Genomic DNA, 15087 nt, shown 5'->3' on the forward strand with positions numbered 1-15087 from the left:
TCAATATCGGAAGTCGGCATCGGAATCGGAAGTTCAAAGTTGATTGACAGTCGAAATGACGTCATCATGATGCGCGGTGTGTGCGCATCATTATGCGCCATCATTTTGGGCCTACCGAGGGTCTCTGCCGGCCTGCCGGGGGTCTCTGCCGGCCTGCCGGGGGGCTGTGTGGACTGCCCGCGGTCTGTACCGGCCTGCCGGGGGGCTGTGCCGGCCTGCCGGTGGTCTGTGCACCCTGTGGGGGTCTGTACCGGCCTGCCGGGGGGCTGTGCCGGCCTGCCGGGGGGCTGTGCACCCTGTGGGGGTCTGTACCGGCCTGCCGGGGGGCTGTGCTGATGTCCGGGGGTCTGTGCAAGCATCGTCCGATGGGACTACAAGTCCCATCTGGCGATGCCTGCTACCATGACAGTGATTGACACATTAGCCAATGATGGGACAGTAGTAGTCCCATCATCCGGCTAATGTGTTAAATGTAAAAAAAAAAAATATATATATATATACTACATACATACTACATACATACTACATGCATGCTACATACATACTACATGCTACATACATACCACATATATACTACATGCATGCTACATACATACTACATGCTACATACATACTACATATATACTACATGCATGCTACATACATACTACATGCTACATACATACTACATATATACTACATGCATGCTACATACATACTACATACTACATATATACTACATGCATGCTACATACATACTTCATGCTACATACATACTACATGCATGCTACATACATACTACATGCATGCTACATACATACTACATGCATGCTACATACATAATACATGCATGCTACATACATACTACATGCTACATACATACTACATGTATACTACATGCATGCTACATACATACTGCATGCTACATACATACTACATACATACTACATACAAACTACATGCATGCTACATACATACTACATACATACTACATGCTACATACATACCACATATATATACTACATACTACATGCATGCTACATACATACTACATGCTACATACATACCACATATATACTACATACATACTACATGCATGCTACATACAATACATACATAGACATACAGTACATATAACATAGAGTAACATACTTACCAATACTTGTCACATTGTTCCCCGAAGCCATTGTCTTTTACGGAATAAATATTAACATAACAAACCACAAAAATACTCACCCATGATCCGAAGCAGTCCACGAGTGTGTCCCACGACGATCTTGGGTAGAGAACTGCAGCATCAGCTGATGCTGCCGTTCTCTACGGGCTGCAGGAATCCAATGACGGAAGGTAGGTATCCTTCCGCACTGTATTCCTCCGCCACTTAAAAAAAAAAGTCACTAGTCTCACTTTATGCCATTGCTGCGTGGGAATTTCCCCCCCGCCCCCAGCCCAGTAAGCCGCTCTGCATCAGGGCCGGCGCCGCCCTCAGTCCTCTCTGCTCCTGGCTCATCGCACCCGCTGTGTGTCTGGCAGAGGGGGCAGCTCCTGACACTGAAGCCGGGATCAGCGTGGGAGCGAGGAGGAGAGGTGAGTATTGTGTTTTGTTTTTTTTTTTTATATCTCTCGCTCTCTCTATCTGTCTCTCTCTATCTATCTATCTCTATTTCTCTATATATCTCTCTCTCTATCTCTCATATCTATCTATCTTTCTATCTATTATCTATATCTATCTATCTCTATATCTATCTCTATCTATTATCTATATCTATCTATCTCTATATCTATCTCTATCTATTATCTATATCTATCTATTTCTATATCTATCTCTATCGCTCTATCTTTATATCTATCTTTCTATCTCTATATCTATCTATCTATCTCTATATCTTTCTATATATATATCTCTATATCTATCTATTATGTCTATCTATCTCTATATCTATCTATCTTACTCTATCTATCTCTATATCTATTATCTCTATATTTATTATCTATCTAGCTACCATCTATATCTATCTATCTTTATCTATATATATCTCTATCTAATATATCTATCTATCTATCTATCTCTATACCTATCTATCTGTTATCTATCTCTATATCTTTTCTCTGTATCTATCTATCTCTATATCTATATCTCTCGCTATCTATCGCTCTATCTCTATATCTATATCTATCTTTATATCTATATCTATATATCTATCTCTATCTATCTCTATATCTATCTCTATTTCTCTCTATATCTATCTCTATATCTCTATAGCTATCTATCTATATATCTCTATCTATCTCTATATCTATCTCTCTGTATATCTATCGCTCTATCTCTATATCTATCTTTCTATCTCTATATCTATATATCTATCTATCTTTATCTATTTATCTCTATATCTTTTCTCTGTATCTATCTCTCTATATCTATATCTATATATATATATATTATCTCTATATCTATATCTATTTCTCTCTATCTCTATATCTATCTCTCTGTATATCTATCTTTCTATCTCTATATCTATCTATCTTTCTCTATCTATCTATCTATTTATCTCTATCTATTGTCTATATCTATCTCTATCTATCGCTCTATCTCTATATCTATCTTTCTATCTCTACATCTATCTCTATATCTATCTTTCTATCTATATCTATCTATCTATATCTATCTATTATGTCTATCTATCTAGCTATCTCTATTATCTATATCTACCTATCTCTATATCTTTCTATCTTACTCTATCTCTATATCTATCTGTTATCTCTATATTTATTATCTATCTTTATCTATCTCTATCTATTATCTATATCTATATCTATCTCTCTATCTATTTATCGATCTCTGTATCTATCTATCTCTATATCTATCTCTCTCTCTATCTACCGCTCTCTCTATCTCTATCTATCTTTATATCTATATCTATATATCTCTATATCTATTATCTCTATATCTATCTACCTATCCATCTCTATATCTATCTCTATATCTATATCTGTTTCTCTCTATATCTATCTCTATATCTCTCTATAGCTATCTATATATTATCTCTATATCTATCTATATATTTTCTCTATATCTATCTATCTATCTCTATATCTATCTATCTCTATCTCTATATCTATCTATCTATCACTATATCTGTTATCTCTATATCCATATCTATCTCTATATCTATCTATCTCTATATCTATCTTTCTATCTAACACTATATCTATCTCTATATCTATCAATCTATATCTCTATCTCTCTATCTCTTTATCTATCTATCTATTGATCTATCCATCTATCTCTATATCTATCTCTATATCTATCTATTATATCTATCTATTATCTCTATTATCTATATCTATCTATCCATCTATCTATCTAGCTATCTCTATATCTCTCTTTCTAACTCTATATCTATCTATCTCTATGCATATCTCTATATCTAGCTATTATCTCTATATCTATCTCTATATCTATCTTTCTATATCTATCTGTCTCTATATCTATCTCTATATCTATCTATCTCTATCTATTATCTCTATATCTATCTATCTCTATATATCTCTATATCTATTTTTATTTATAGCCATCTATCTATATATATTATCTCTATATCTATCTATATATGTCTATATTATTATTATTATTATTATTATTATTATTATTATTATATCTGTTATCTATCTCTATCTATTATCTATCTCTATCTATTATCTATCTCTATATCTTTCTATCTATAGCTATCTATCTCTATATCTATCTATAGCTATCTATCTCTATCTATCCATTAACTATTTTCTATCTATCTCTATATCTATCTACCTATCGATCTATCTATCTATCTATATTTCTTTCTATATCTATCTTTATATCTATCTCTATCTATCTCTATCTATCTCTATGAATCTTTCTATCTATATCTATCCATTATCTACTTTCTATCCATTATCTACTATCTATCTCTATATCTATCTATTTCTACATCTATCTTTCTATCTATATCTATCTAACTCTATATCTATATATCTATATAGCATTATACCCTATGAGGGGGTGCATTATTCCCTATGAGGGGGGCAGCATTATACCTTATGAGGGGGCAGCATTATACCCTATGAGGAGGCAGAATTATACCCTATGAGGAGGGCAGCATTATTCCCTATGAGGGGGTGCATTATACCCTATGAGGGGGTGCATTATTCCCTATGAGGGGGGCAGTATTATACCCTATGAGGGGGGCAGTATTATACCCTATGAGGGGGGCAGTATTATACCCTATGAGGGGGCAGCATTATAACCTATGAGGGGGTGCATTATACCCTATGAGGGGGTGCATTATTATACCCTATGAGGGGGCAGCATTATACCCTATGAGGGGGCAGCATTATACCCTATGAGGGGGTGCATTATACCCTATGAGGGGGTGCATTATTCCCTATGAGGGGGGAAGTATTATACCCTATGAGGGGGTGCATTATTCCCTATGAGGGGGGCAGTATTATACCCTATGAGGGGGGCAGTATTATACCCTATGAGGGGGCAGCATTATACCCTATGAGGGGGTGCATTATTATACCCTATGAGGGGGCAGCATTATACCCTATGAGGGGTGCATTATACCCTATGAGGGGGTGCATTATTCCCTATGAGGGGGGAAGTATTATACCCTATGAGGGGGTGCATTATTCCCTATGAGGGGGGCAGTATTATACCCTATGAGGGGGGCAGTATTATACCCTATGAGGGGGCAGCATTATACCCTATGAGGGGGTGCATTATTCCCTATGAGGGGGTGCATTATTCTCTATGAGGGGGGCAGTATTCCCTATGAGGGGGGCAGTATTATACCCTATGAGGGGGGCAGTATTATACCCTATGAGGGGGTGCATTATACCCTATGAGGGGGTGCATTATACCCTATGAGGGGGGCAGTATTATACCCTATGAGGGGGGCAGTATTATACCCTATGAGGGGGGCAGTATTATACCCTATGAGGGGGCAGCATTATACCCTATGAGGGGGTGCATTATTCCCTATGAGGGGGGCAGTATTATACCCTATGAGGGGGCAGCATTATACCCTATGAGGGGGTGCATTATACCCTATGAGGGGGTGCATTATTCCCTATGAGGGGGGCAGTATTATACCCTATGAGGGGGTGCATTATTCCCTATGAGGGGGGCAGTATTATACCCTATGAGGGGGGCAGTATTATACCCTATGAGGGGGGCAGTATTATACCCTATGAGGGGGGCAGTATTATACCCTATGAGGGGGCAGCATTATACCCTATGAGAGGGCAGCATTATTCCCTATGAGGGGGTGCATTACACCCTATGAGGGGGGCAGTATTATACCCTATGAGGGGGGCAGTATTATACCCTATGAGGGGGTGCATTATACCCTATGAGGGGGTGCATTATACCCTATGAGGGGGTGCATTATTCCCTATGAGGGGGGCAGTATTATACCCTATGAGGGGGGCAGTATTATATTCTATGAGATGGCTGCATTATATTCTATGAGATGGCTGCATTATACTATGTGAGGGGGCTGCTTTATATTCTATGAGGGGGCTACCCCAACTCCTGCTACATAATTAAGACATGTACAACCTTATATTATACCCGGATATTAGCGTGTTTTACCGCATAATTGGTGGTCTGGTATTTAACTCTATGCAGCTACATAGTGGGCCCCAAGAATGATTTTCTCTGGTGGGCCCAAGGTGTTCCAGTCCGACGCTGCATGTAGTATATATGTAGTATGAATGTAGCATGTATGTAGTATGCATGTTGCATGTAGTATATATGTAGTATGTATGTTACATGTAGTATGCATGTTGTATGTATGTAGCATGTATGTAGCATGTAATTTTTTTTTTTTTTTTTTTTTTACATTCAACACATTAGCCGGATGATGGGACTACTACTGTCCCATCATTGGCTAATGTGTCAATCACTGTCATGGTAGCAGGCATCGCCCGATGGGACTTGTAGTCCCATCGGACGATGCCTGCACAGACCACCGGAGCCTGCACAGACCCCCTGGCAGGCCGGCACAGCCCCCCGAAAGGCCCGTACAGACCCCAGAGAGGCTGTACAAGGCAAAAACAGGGTTTTTCTTATTACGATACCGGAAGTCCCATAGACTTGAATGGGACTTCCGGTATCGGAATCGGCGATACCGATACTTTTTTTTAAGATCGGCCGATCCATTCCGATCCGATACTTTGAAGTATCGGACGGTATCGCTCAACTCTAGTTATCGCGCAATGTCATGAGGCCATATCCCCGGCGCAACCTTGACCACAGGCGCAGAATTTTTAACTTGCGCCTATCACGTGCTAGGCGACTGGTGGAGGGTTCCTTTGGGATTCTTTGTGCCAAATGGCGGATACTCCAGTCTGCCATTCAGTTGAGTGAGCAAAATGTGAATGAAGTTGTGAAAGCCTGTGTTGTTCTGCATAACTTCACCAGGATACATGATTGTTCCTCCTCTGATGGTGTTGTGCGTAGGCCGGACAATGTGCGCAGGGTGAGACCACCTATGAACCCTCAACGTAGACCACTCTCTGGCCTAAAAGTGCGTGATATTTTCACTAATTACTGTAATGATGTATAGTAGGTTTCTATGAAGACAGTGGCTAGATGATAGAGTCACAGACACAGGTATACGTGAAAGTAGTTTGTATTAAACAAGCAGCACAGAACAGCACAGGTGCTGGCGGAGCCAGACAATGACAGCAGTGGTAACAGCAGCAGAACTCAGTCCAGTAGATAGCAAGTTGCACACCAGCACAATGTAGATGTAAGCAGACACAGTCCTAAGAATGCAGGCAAGGACAGTCACTTAGCCCTCTCCCTTGCGGGAGGGGAATCTTCGAGCACAGTGCAGTGGCAGAGAAAGTCACTAGGTAATTGATACTGAATGTGTAAAGGTAGCAGGGATAAGTCTCTCAGGTGAAACGCACACAGCAGTCAAGATCTTCAGCGCATACCGTGAGTGCTGTAGGAGCGGTGAGCGGTGGAGGCAGGGCTGGAAGGAGCCTTCAGGCAGACACCGTCAGAAGGTCCAGGCGGCGGCGGTTAGGCAGCAGGTAATCCAGGTGGATTCAGAAGGAAGGAAGGAGGTAGCACAGCGTGCAACTCCCAGCTAGCAGATCAGGTACAGGACGAGATATACAAGCAAGGTAGTCACGTCCAGGAAAGCTATTTAAACCCGGCGGGCGGGACCAACAGGCGGTGATGTCACAGGAACCAGTATGGCCGAATGAAGCCAGGCTTAAGGGCAACAGTAAGGGCAAAGTCCGGAACACAGCAGAATAGGAACGATGCTTACATTTACTTTATCTCACCTGAGGGGGCAACTTCTTGGCAAGAGCATGCTGTGTCTATGTTATAATTTGTTGCTTTAATAAGTGTGTCTAAATATATATTACTCAAGACTTTATGATTCTATGAGTGTTTCATTGCATTGGTTGGTGTCTGTTAGTATGTTGTGAGGGATTGTGAAAAATCACACAGAGACGTTAACTAGAGTAGACAAATTTTTAGTTTTGCCATTTTTTGTTTTTTTTCGCTTAAAGGCAAACATAATTTTGCCATAAGACATATTTGGCAATGGCCAAAATGACCCTTTGTGCCTTCTTTAACTTGTTGTAAAATGAACATTACATAACAAAACAGCCACAAACATTAGGCAAAAACAACATTGCTGCATGACTAGATTAACCTAGATTTGCCAACAAAAGGTGAGCTCCATCACCAACATAAAGGCAACAAGATAACACTCACATTTCCTCATAATGTTATCCAATCATAGATTCCACCATGACAGGCAAGGCTACCTCACATCTTTCACACAGATATTATCTGTCTGTAGAACAGACAATATTTAAGCATGCTATACTGGAAAGGATGAAAATACAAAACTCACTTGTTAAGACATAGAGAGAGCATGATATTCTGAATGCTGGTCTCCTAGAATTTTTGTACTAGAGATTGCTAACAAAAAAGGTGACTACTTAACTAAGGCGAGCACGCCTTTCCTAGGCATTAGCAAGTGAGTAGTGTATTTTCATCCTTTCATTTTACAGCATAGCGCATTTAAATATTCTCTTTTCTACACACATGTTATATCTGTCTGAAAGGCGGGAGGTAGCGTTGCCTGTCATGATGGATTGTTTCATATGTTTGGAAAACATAGTTTAAAAATGTGAATGTTAAATTATGTTCTAAATGTTGGTGAAGGAGAACACCTGTTTTTTCATTTATATTAGGAGCACCAGTTACATCTCACTGGACATCTCCACCTATCAGAATCATAAATCCTCATAGGTTGGGTAAGGGGAACGTGGAAGAACAGCCTGTGGGTGCTGCTGGACATTGTGGCCAACATCGCCCTGTGTGGGGCCATACTGTTGCCCATGATGCTGGAATTGTCCAGCCTCCTGGGACTGTTGGGGATACTGGCCAGAGTAATGATGATGGTGAGGGGCTTCTTGTTGGCTCTGGTAGGCCAGTGGCTCATACCCACCAAGATAGCCAGATCGTCCCCAACCAGGTTGGGACCAGCCTCCAACACTGGGTGGGTACAAGTGGCCATATTGGTGGGGTTGGCTTGAGGATGACATTTGGGGCTGCGGAATAGAAGGCTGGGTAGGGGGAGGAAGGGGTTGAGGTGTTGGCCCATGTATTAAGGGCTGTTCAGACCCTGCTTGAGCAAGCATCTGTGTGGATGGTCTCATGCTCATTAAATTTCGTGGTGAGAGCTGCCACCTCTCCAGAAATTCAAAAACCTCATATGGGGTATTGGGGGGGTGCTTGCATCAAGCAGGATCTGAATACATCCCCTAATACGGAGCCTGACCTCACGGGTAAGAGCACGGTAAAGGGTGAGGCCACGTGCATAGGCCTCCTCACCATCATCTGTAGTTACTCTGGACAAATAATTGAGCACCCCTGTGTCCACATTGGTCCTGCTCTCTTGAATAGTGACCTGGCGCCTTCTTCTTGTTCGCCGTGATGCTAGAGCAGCCTGTGGGGAGGACCTGATCTGGGCAGTTGGGCTGCTGCTCAAGTTGCCCGGCTCTTCCAGGATGGGTGAGGTGGCAGCAGCAGACCGTCCTGGTGGTGTGTTGTGTAGGCCAGCCATTGTGTGGTCTTGTGATGCCTCATCTTCAGCCATCCTTCTTGTAGGGGGAGAAGATGGGCCAGCCACCTCATCCCCTACAGGATCTATAATGGGCTCTGCCTCTGAGGCCGTTCCTCAATCCGTAAGGTTGGATTGAGTTCTGTTATGAAATAGAACAGAGGCAAAAATACATCAATATTTTTGTCCCTGTAAAGTATTTGTGTAATGTATTTGTGTAATGTGTAGTGTTGAGCGATACCGTCCGATACTTAAAAGTATCGTATCGGATCGTATCGGCCGATCTAAAAAAAATATTGGGTATCGCCGATTCCGATACCGGAAGTCCCATTCAAGTCTATGGGACTTCCGGTATCGGAATAAGAAAAACCCTATTTTTGCCTTGTACAGCCTCTCTGGGGTCTGTACGGGCCTTTCGGGGGGCTGTGCCGGCCTGCCGGGGGGTCTGTGCAGGCTCCGGTGGTCTGTGCAGGCTCCGGTGGTCTGTGCCGGCCTGCCGGGGAGCTGTGCCGGCCTGCCGGGGGGCTGTGCCGGCCTGCCGGTGGGCTGTGCAGGCTCCGGTGGTCTGTGCCGGCCTGCCGGGGGGCTGTGGTAGTCCCATCATCCGGCTAATGTGTTGAATGTAAAAAAAAAAAAAAAAATTTACATGCTACATACATACAACATGCATACTACATATATACTACATGTAACATACATACTACATATATACTACATGCAACATGCATGCTACATACATGCTACATACTACATGCATGCTACATACATGCTACATACTACATACATACTACATACATAATACATATATACTACATGCATGCAACATACATACAACATATATACTACATGCATGCAACATGCATACTACATATATATTATATATACTACATGTAACATACATACTACATATATACTACATGCTACATACATGCTACATACTACATACATGCTACATACTACATACATACTACATATATACTACATGCTACATACATGCTACATACTACATGCATGCTACATACATGCTACATACTACATACATACTACATACATAATACATATATACTACATGCATGCAACATACATACAACATATATACTACATGCATGCAACATGCATACTACATATATATTATATATACTACATGTAACATACATACTACATATATACTACATGCTACATACATGCTACATACTACATACATGCTACATACTACATACATAATACATATATACTACATGATGCAACATACATACAACATATATACTACATGCATGCAACATGCATACTACATATATACTATATATACTACATGTAACATACATACTACATATATACTACATGCTACATGCATGCTACATACTACATACATGCTACATACTACATACATGCTACATACTACATACATAATACATATATACTACATGCATGCAACATACATACAACATATATACTACATGCATGCAACATGCATACTACATATATACTACATGTAACATACTTACTACATATATACTAGATGCTACATACATGCAACATACATACTATATACATGCTACATACATACTACATACATAATACATATATACTACATGCATGCAACATACATACAACATATATACTACATGCATGCAACATGCATACTACATATATACTACATGTAACATACATACTACATATATACTACATGCTACATACATGCAACATACATACTACATACATGCTACATACATACTACATACATAATACATATATACTACATGCATGCAACATACATACAATATATATACTACATGCATGCAACATGCATACTACATATACACTATATATACTACATGTAACATACATACTACATATATACTACATGCTACATACATGCAACATACACACTACATGCTACATACATGCAACATACATACTACATACATGCTACATACATACACACTACATGCTACATACATGCAACATACATACTACATACATGCTACATACTACATACATGCTACATACATACTACATATATACCACATCCATGCAACATGCATACTACATATATACTGCATATATACTACATGCATGCAACATACATATATACTACATGCAATACATACATATAGACATACAGTACATACAGTATAACATAGAGTACATACTCACCGTCACTTGTCACTTTGATCCCCGAAGCCATTGTCCCCTTGAGGAATAAATATCAAAATAAAAAAACACCAATATACTTACCCCGATCCGCAGAAGTCCACAAGGGTCCCACGTCCATCTTGCGTGGAGAACAGCAGCATCAGCTGATGCTACCGTTCTCTACCAGCTCCAGGAATACAATGACGGAAGGTAGGTATCCTTCCGCACTGTATTCCTCCACCACTTTAAAAAAAGTCCCTAGTCTCACTTTATGCCATTGCTGCGTGGGAAATTCCCACGCAGTATGTATGTTGCATGCATGTAGCATGTAGTGTGTATGTATGTAGCATGTACTGTATGTAGTATGTATGTTGCATGTATGTAGCATGTAGTATATATGTAGTATGTATGTTACATGTAGTATATATAGTATATATGTAGTATGCATGTTGCATGCATGTAGTATATATGTTGTATGTTTGTTGCATGCATGTAGTATATATGTATTATGTATGTAGTATGTATGTAGCATGTATGTAGCATGTAGTATATATGTAGTATGTATGTTACATGTAGTATATATAGTATATATGTAGTATGCATGTAGTATATATGTTGTATGTATGTTGCATGCATGTAGTATATATGTATTATGTATGTAGTATGTAGCATGTATGTAGTATGTAGTATATATGTAGTATGTATGTTACATGTAGAATATATAGTATATATGTAGTATGCATGCTGCATGCATGTTGTATGTATGTTGCATGCATGTAGTATATATGTATTATGTATGTAGTATGTAGCATGTATGTAGCATGCATGTAGTATGTAGCATGTATGTAGTATGCATGTTGCATGTAGTATGTATGTTACATGTAGTATATATGTAGTATGCATGTTGTATGTATGTAGCAAGTATGTAGCATGTATGTAGCATGTAATTTTTTTTTTTTTTTTTTACATTCAACACATTAGCCGGATGATGGGACTACTACTGTCCCATCATTGGCTAATGTGTCAATCACTGTCATGGTAGCAGGCATCGCCCGATGGGACTTGTAGTCCCATCGGACGATGCCTGCACAGACCCCCGGAGCCTGCACAGACCACCGGCAGGCCGGCACAGCCCCCCGGAGCCTGCACAGACCACCGGCAGGCCGGCACAGCCCCCCGGCAGGCCGGCACAGACCACCGGAGCCTGCACAGACCACCGGCAGGCCGGCACAGCCCCCGGCAGGCCGGCACAGCCCCCCGGAGCCTGCACAGACCACCGGCAGGCCGGCACAGCCCCCCGGCAGGCCGGCACAGACCCCAGGAGCCTGCACAGACCACCGGCAGGCCAGCACAGCCCCCCGGCAGGCCGGCACAGACCCCCGGAGCTTGCACAGACCACCGGCAGGCCGGCACAGACCCCCGGACAGTCGGCACAGCCACCCCGAAGGCCCGAATTGACGGCGCATCATGATGCGCACAGACAGCCCATCATGATGACATCATTTCGGCAGCCAATCAGAGCCACAAAAGTGGCTCATTGCATTTTGGACTTCCAATTCCGGTATCCGATACGAAAAAAGTATCGGTACTCGGTATCGGAATTCCGATACGGCAAATATCGGCCGATACCCGATACTTGCGGTATCGGAAAGTTCAACACTAGTAATGTGGTGTGAGCTATGTACTTACGGTCTCAGATCCAGAATTGGGGCGAGGAAGGACAGCCGGTCATAGTATATATATTTTCTTTTCACATGTCCAGCATCCCCACTCCTGGACCGCTGCTGGCGTTCCCGGCGGAACTTGTCCCGGATGCTTCGCCAGCGTTTCATCACATCTTCCACTGCAATATGACAGGAAAGATTGTCAAAATCACAAATTTGAGAGGTCACATTTTCTAACAGTAGTCTAGGCATGGGGCCTTCTGGGGTGTGCTTTCTACCCATGGTGGCATATGTAATTGGGCCGATACACAGGGTCTCATTAGCTACACTTAAACTAATTTTATTGGCTAGGAGTATGAGGAGCTTGTGGCCTAACCCCTAATTATGGCTGTGTGAAGCCACGTGTCACATCCAAATTTAACGGCCTCATGAGGCTAATAAAATTACATGCACAGGAAGGGGGATGCTGATTGTAGAATCATTTTTTAGCGTGCGCCAAGGTTAATGATGTTTTTATGGTTGCACTTACGAATTTTATGCTGCTCATCACGTGGTCTGTCACCAAAGTCATGGTACATCTGACGACAGATGCGCCTCCATGACGCCTCCTTTCGTGTCCGGTTCGCATAATTTGCATCGCGTGGGTCCCATATTTCGGGACGCTCCTGCACCAGCACAATTAGCATCTCAACATTAATGTATGTGGATGCCATGCTGCTGCTGTACTCCGTGGAGGCGTACTTCCTGGATGTCTGGAGCGGTTTTTGAGCTCTTTTGCATGTCTAGGCTTCCTGATGATGGATTGGCCCATTTCCTGTCACCAGTCAAAAGACCTGCGTATTGCTCGCAGGTCACACGTGTGTTCCGTGTGTAATCCGTATTTTTTGCGCACCCATTGACTTGCATTGGCGTACTACGGGCGTAGTACGCTGACAATCGCAGCATGCTGCGATTGGCACAAAGCATAGGATACGGATGAGAAATATACGCCTGGCGCGAGTGACCCCATAGAAAATCATTTGTCCGTGTCTAATGCGTGCTTTTTGCGACTCTCACTCGCCCGTATTCCTCGCCAGTGTGACTCCGGCCTAAGAGCTCATACTCACATGCGAGAAACTCGGATGAGTCTTGCATGTCAATACCAGGCACAGCCGCTGGCACTCAGATCGGAGCGTTTAACTGCATAGAAATACATGCAGCTGAACGCTCCTATCCGAGTGCCAGCGGCAGTGCCGGGTATTGACATGCAAGACCCGTCCGAGTTTCTTGCATGTGAGTATTAGCCCTAAAGTTGTGCATGCTGCAATTTTTATTCTGCGCAGTCCATGATCCGTATGAAAGTTAGTGTGCAAAATGAGCCATGTGCATGTGCTCTTCCTATGCGGTCTCTGGTTGACACGAACAGCACACATCCATGACATACGCTCATCTTAACAAATCCTATTGGAAAGGCAGTAAACATCCAAAAGAATTGGATTTGTGGATTGCAGAGCCTCAGATTTATCTGTCTTAAAGAATCAATATAAAAAACATTTTTTCAACAATTTACATTTTTTTATCTGTTTATTTATGATCTATTTGTTTTAAAAATGGGTTATATAAATCAATGTATAAGTAACTGCTGAAATCATGTACAGGTCAGTCAAATGATAAAAAAATGCTGAAAATTAACAAAATTGTGTACACAAAAATAAGGCTGAACTATGCATTCGATGTTTGTCATTTGTTTAAGCTGAGCAAGTTTGTCAGCTGCAAGTAATGCAATTATAAAGCCACTAGGTCATCTTATTTCACTTGGCTATATAAGCACATAGCTGCAAGCACTTGCTGACACCTTGGGTTTAAAAAAAAGTGAGAGCTATAGATGGAAAGTACAAGCTACATGAACAAATGTAGAAACTGAACAAAAAAGAGCACATAACATTCTAAAAAAACAACTTGAGGTTGTTTTAAAAGATTTGCAGTAATAGAAGGATGGACTGTAGTTTACAAATTACTTTCATATTAAAGTCATATAAATCTCACTCCGTCTGTTCACAGCTTTCATGTATTTTTTATTGTAATCTACAATTAATGTAAAGAATCAAGTCATAAAAGCAAAACATTTAATATAAAAGTCTAAAGAATGAGCATTAAAGGGAGTGTGTATATTTACAAGATAAATATGG

The 15087-nt window shown here is 41.3% G+C and overlaps 1 protein-coding gene across 3 annotated transcripts in view; it reads left to right on the top strand.

Moving 5' to 3' along the window:
• ITPRID1 (ITPR interacting domain containing 1) overlaps positions 1–15087 on the top strand; it is a 440936-nt gene that overhangs the window by 299974 nt on the left and 125875 nt on the right. The gene's annotated exons all lie outside the window — the stretch shown is intronic.

This window comes from Dendrobates tinctorius, unplaced genomic scaffold (assembly GCF_039654945.1).
Source record: "Dendrobates tinctorius isolate UK_male_01 unplaced genomic scaffold, ASM3965494v1 ptg000162l, whole genome shotgun sequence".
Lineage (NCBI taxonomy): Eukaryota > Metazoa > Chordata > Amphibia > Anura > Dendrobatidae > Dendrobates > Dendrobates tinctorius.